The sequence below is a fragment of the Myotis brandtii genome, unplaced genomic scaffold (assembly GCF_000412655.1).
Source record: "Myotis brandtii unplaced genomic scaffold, ASM41265v1 scaffold561, whole genome shotgun sequence".
NCBI lineage: Eukaryota > Metazoa > Chordata > Mammalia > Chiroptera > Vespertilionidae > Myotis > Myotis brandtii.
The window spans coordinates 494,701-500,700 of record NW_005370085.1 but is presented as its reverse complement, the minus strand read 5'-3'; positions in this window follow the sequence as shown (position 1 = coordinate 500,700).

Here is a 6,000-nt window from a genome sequence, read left to right as displayed (position 1 = left end):
AACCCCGCGGGCCGTAGTTTGCCCACGACTGCTCTAGCCACTGAGCCAAACTGGTCAGGGCTAATGACCATTTCTTGAAGCCTCCATGGCATCCTGGAGGGCCTGAGGTCAGCCTAGTCCAGGGGCAACTCCATGTCCACTGACACCGAGGAGGGAAGGGAAAGAGAAGAGGCTGGGAGAGGGTCTGATGCAATCATATGAAGCCTCCAGCTCAGCTCCCAAGGGTCCAGGCACCCCAAGGAGAGACGACCTGGGTCTAGAAGGAAAGGGATGGGATCTGGCTGGGCCTGAGTTTGAGGCACTGGGTTGGCTGAGTCTCAATCTACAGCAGTGGTTCCCAACCTTTCTTTGGCCGTGCCCCAACTAAGCATCTCTCAAATCCTGATGCCTCTCCGTGACATATAATTCTTATTATTAAAAAAGTACAGACTCAAGGGTCCCAGGTTCGATTCAGGTCAAGGGCATGTACCTTGGTTGCGGGCACATCCCCAGTGGGGAATGTGCAGGAGGCAGCTGATCGATGTTTCTCTCTCATCAATGTTTCTAACTCTTTATCCCTCTCCCTTCCTCTCTGTAAAAAACCAATTAAAAAAAACATAAAAAAAAAGTGAGCTCCCATTCACGTGGAGGAAGCCTAAAAGGCCATGAACTTGGTCTGAACAAGCTTCCCAAGAACATGGCATCCACAAGAGAGAAAAATAAAAGAACGAAAGGACAGTTGAAGGACTGAGGAAAAAAACCCTGGGAAATTGTTAAAAAAAAAAAAAGAAAGAATATGAAGGGATATGAAAAAATAGCAAATACAGTTTCAAAACATATAATAGAGAACTGAAATGCATAAATATGTCATAATATATATTTATAGACTGTATATGAGGCCCCTAGAACCATAAGAAATGCAAAAAAATTCACTGTTAATAACTCATTCTCGAATTGCCCCCCTTAAAAATTAAATTGCCTCCCTGTGGGGCGTGTGCCCCACGTTGGGACCCACTGGCCTACAGACTAGGATGCCTGTGTCTCCAAGACCAGAATCGGTGAGCCTGGTGGAAGTGGGCGGGGCCCAGGCAGGGGGAGCAGGGCTCCACAGGGAGGTTCCCCAGTCGCAGTGGGTTTGACCAGGACCAGGGCAGAGCCTGGAGTGAGAGGCTGGGAGGCTGGAGTAGAGCTATGGCCGGGATCTCTGCGCTGTGGGCAGGCCTAGTTTGCTTCTGGGGGATTTCATCCTGGCAGACTAAAGCTGGCCTTAAGGCAAGTGGGCTGGGCAGGTGCAAGGGTGTGAATTTGCAGGAACACAGAGGTGAGCTGCAGTTGTTAACAGGCTCTGGAGGCGGGTGAGGTCCTGAGTGGGTAGCTCACCAAGCTAATGGGACTTGGATCCGTTTGAGGGTGTCCAGGCTGGGCCCCAGGTAGAGCAAGTACAGCGCAAAGTGCACGCAGTTTCTGCGCGCAGGGTGGTAGGGAGACGGGTCCGCGTCCACGCCACAGTGGGCGCCGCCCCTGCTTGGATTCAATGCCTTCGCAGGAGCCCAGGACTCGCGCCCACCGGGAGTTTAGCCCGCGGGAGTGGCCAGATGGGTACGGATCACAGCCCGGCTTAGATCATGTGACCCCGTCCCGAGATCGTGCACCCCCACTTCCCAGGACCCGGAGGTGGGTGCCTAAGCGCCTATTTTGAGAAACCTGCAGCCCCAATATCAGACCACAGTCTCCCTTCCCCTGTAGCCCGCCCCCTGGTGGAGCGGGACTCGGATGGGCGGCCTTCTTTGCAGACTAGGCCTCTGCTTCAGCCGGAAACTCTTACCCTCAAAGTGGATGATCTCTCCGTGGCCGCAGTACACACCCACGTGGGCCCCGCACCAGCGTCCCGTGGGGGCCATCAGCCTGAACAGGAAGAGGTCTCCAGGCTCAGGCTCCCTGCCCTCCAATTCCACCGTCTCCAAGTGCTGACCCAGGAAAGCCTCCGAGAGGAGGCCTGTGAGGAGAAACGGACCAGGAGTTTGCACGGGCCACCTCCTCCCACCAGGCATCTGGTTAGATGGTCTGCCCAGGGTTCAGGGAGACCTGGCTGGGGGACAGGCCCAGGGTGAATGTCCTCACTACCCCACACCTGCCTCCCTGTGCCGAGGAACTCCGAGGCCTGGACATCACGGGTAAATCCTGCCCCGAGCCACCCCTGAGAACCCCTCCGTTTCCAGCAACTGGGACCTCCTCTTCAGCCAAGCCTTCTTCTCATCTCTAATTCCAGCTATTCCGTTATCTTCCCCTCCCCTGCTCGCGGACTCCCTCCCCAACCTTCTCCCATCTTGCTACTCCCTGGAGGAGACACCATAGACAGTGTCAGCTGGTACCTGGGGTGACAGATGTCCCGAAGGAACAGAAACCACAGAGAGATCTGCCCCCAGGACCCCTCCACCAACCTCAACAGCAAACGTCTACTGAGCACTTGCTCATTTGATCCTTAATATATATAATCCGTTTGATGGATACAGTAGCCCATTTTCAGGATAAGGAAACAGGCTCAGAGGTTGCCAGAAAGTACACGGTATGTGTCTTATGCCCTTTGTACTAACCATCGGTCACCTCTTACCTTCTCTTCCTCGACAAGGAAGTGAGAATGCATTTAGTTCGCATTTCTCCCATCTTCACTGAGGGCTCTGGGACTTGGGAGGAGGGCCTCACTCCCTGGGCCTGGGCGAGGGTGAAGGGAGGGCCTGTTGGGCATGCGCTCTGGCAGAGCAGCTGAGAGACAGAAGTGACCCGCCACCCCTGGGTCTCTTTGTTGGACGGGAGTGCGTTGACTTCAGCTGATTTGATGTGGGTGGGAAGGACCCACATAGAAATGAGGAGCAGGGCTGCCCAAGCCCACACTGCAGAGTGCCAGCCGCTATGTTCCTCCCATCCCTGACCCCCTCGGAAGTTCCCTCTGGCCCCAGTCCGCAGTATCCTCCACTTATTACCGGGTGAGTCTCATTTTCCCACACGGAGCTGTTGGAAGATCAGGTGACCAACTCCTCCCAGTTGGCCTTGGGACTTCCCAGGTTTTAAAGTAGAAAGACCCACATCTGGGAACCCAGGAAAACCTGGACGGTAGCTCATCGGGGTTCAGGTTCCCTCGTGTCCATCTCCCTTGACCTCAGGAGCTCTGGGACTTGGGAGGAGGGCCTCACTCCCTGGGCCTGGGCGAGGGTGAAGGGAGGGCCTGTTGGGCATGCGCTCTGGCAGAGCAGCTGAGAGACGGAAGTGACCTGCCACCCCTGGGTCTCTGGGTATCTTTGTTGGACGGGAGTGGGCTGACTCCAGCTGATTTGATGTGGGTGGGAAGGACCCACATAGAAATGAGGAGCAGGGCTGCCCAAGCCCACACTGCAGAGTGCCAGCCGCTATGTTCCTCCCATCCCTGACCCCCTCGGAAGTTCCCTCTGGCCCCAGTCCGCAGTATCCTCCACTTATTACCGGGTGAGTCTCATTTTCCCACACGGAGCTGTTGGAAGATCAGGTGACCAACTCCTCCCAGTTGGCCTTGGGACTTCCCAGGTTTTAAAATAGAAAGACCCACATCCGGGAACCCAGGAAAACCTGGACGGTAGCTCATCTAAGGCTCAGGTTCCCTCGCGTCCATCTCCCTTGGATCGAGCCCACAACCCAGGCATGTGCCTGACCAGGAATCAAACGGTGACTTCCTGGTTCACAGTTGGATGCTCAACCACTGAGCCACGCCGGCCCGCACCACTCAAACTTCTTGAAAGCAAAGTTCCCATTCACCGTGTTTTATTCATTCAGCTGCTATTCACTTATCTATCACTTTAATCTGGCTTTAGATGCTGATTAGAATTTAGGACTGAGGGGTCATGATGTCTGCGGCTTATGTGATTCAGCTAAAAACCAGTATGACTAGGTGGCTGGACAAAGCGACTATGGCCCAATGTCAACAATGGTTGAATCGAGGTGAAGGGTGTACCCATTACTGCATTACTCACTCAACTCATCTGTATGTTTAAAATGTTCATAATAGGATGTTGGAGGGGGGGGAGGAATGATCTAGCTCTTCCTCTGACTTTGCCAGAACTGGTCTCCCAGGGCACGAGGTGGGGAATGAAGCAAGGAGGGGTTGACCTGCTCTTTGTCAAACCAAGGGTCACAAATGTCTTCCCTTGTCTGACTTGACCTCAATGGGCACTGACCATACTGGTCACTTCCTTCTTCTTGAATCCATGTTTTATTTTCCTCCTACCTCTTTTTAAAAATATTTTTTCATTGACTTCAGAGAGGAAGGGAGAGGGGGAGAGAGAGAGAGACATCAATGATGAGAGAGAATCATTGATCAGCTGCCTCCTGCACACTGGGGATCGAGCCTGCAACCCGGGCATGTGCCCTTGACTGGAATCGAACCCGGGACCATTCAGTCCACAGGCCCACAGGCCGATGCTCTATCCACTGAGCCAAACCAGCCAGGGCTATACCACTTTTTTATATAGGACATCTTGTTCCTCTGGGCCTCAACTTCCTCATCTGTGAACTAGGAATAATAAGCCTAAAGGGCTGGGCACCACTGAGAGCTCTTTGTGAGCTGGACAAGGGGAAATAGGCAAGGTTTGTTTATCTTAGATTTGCCCCTGAGTTGGGCATCAGAGGAGGAAGGGGGGAGAGAAGGCATCTTTTCAGCTCAGAGGAGAACAATGAGCCCTCAGAGGCCGGCTGCCTCCCTCTGACCCCTGCTCCAGAGTCTCAGGGAATCACCCAGCTGGAAAGGCCCTGGCTCTCCTGCTGCAAGTTCCCAGGGGGGATGGAGAGGGGCGGGGAGAGAGGGAGGGGGATGAGGGGAGAAGGTACTCCAGCCAGCAGCAGCCGGGCCCCTGGACTCAGCCAGGGTCTGGGTGAGAAGATGCCCATTCAGATAGTGGATCTAGGTCCGATGTGTTGCTCCATCCATAATGATGACATTGATTGCCAGACACTGCGCTACAACCCATTTAACCCTAACAACAACGTCACGAAAGATACTGTTGTTGTCATTCCTGTTTTCCACATGGGGAAACTGAGGCTAGGAGTGGTGGCCAAGGTTACAAACTAGTCAGTGGAGGAACCAGGATTCGGGTCCAGGCAGCCTGGCTCCAGTGCCCGTGACCCTAACCGCTGTACAGTACTGCCTCTTCCTGCTGCCAGCCAATGAGCGCTGCCGTTCCCCAGACCCCATCACCGGGAGGGACTGGCCCTGTGCCCGTCCTGCCCTGGGGAACCTTTCCCCTTGGCTTCCAGTGACAGGAAAAGGAGCGAGGCCGGGAGCTGTGAGCAAGAACCCAGGGACGGACAGCCCCATCCCGGGCACCAGCCTGAGAATGCCGCCCAGCCTATCAGGGCCCCTTCCAGAGGCCCGAGTTCTTCTCCTCGCCCTGACGCCTGCAGAACAGAGTGGTTGGGGTGGCCCTGAGACTGGGTGTGGGGGTGGCAGGCAGTCTCTGGGACCCAGGACCCTCTCCTTCCCCCAGAGGCCTCTGCAGGACCTCAACCCAGTGGGGTCCTGTCACTGAGCACAGGCCTGGTGGGGCTCTGTGGCTGTGCTCTGACCCGAATTTCCAGCCCCTCCCGTCCCATTTCAGTCTCATCCTGGACAAAAGTTCCTCTGTGAGAGGCAAGGTTTTGGGGTCAGTGCTCCCTGCTGGCCACCTTCAGTTAGAAAAAGGGCTGGGGCAGGCAGATAAAGGAGCCAAGCAGGAAGCCCTGAGGGCCTGTTCTGAGCATCACAGGCCAGGCCAGTCTGGTGGCAGCACTTTTTGCTCCTGGCAGCCTTTGGGGGCAGGTGGCAGCCAGATACCATGAGGCTAGGGTTTGGAGTGGGTAGGAGGCAGCCGACCAATGATTCTCTCTCATCGTTGATGTTTCTAGCTTTCTCTCACTTCCTCTCTGAAATCAATAAAATATATTTAATAAATAAATAAATAAAAAAGAAAGAAAGAAAAAGGGCTGGGGCCGAGCAGGCCCTTCCCACGAGCCCCCAGC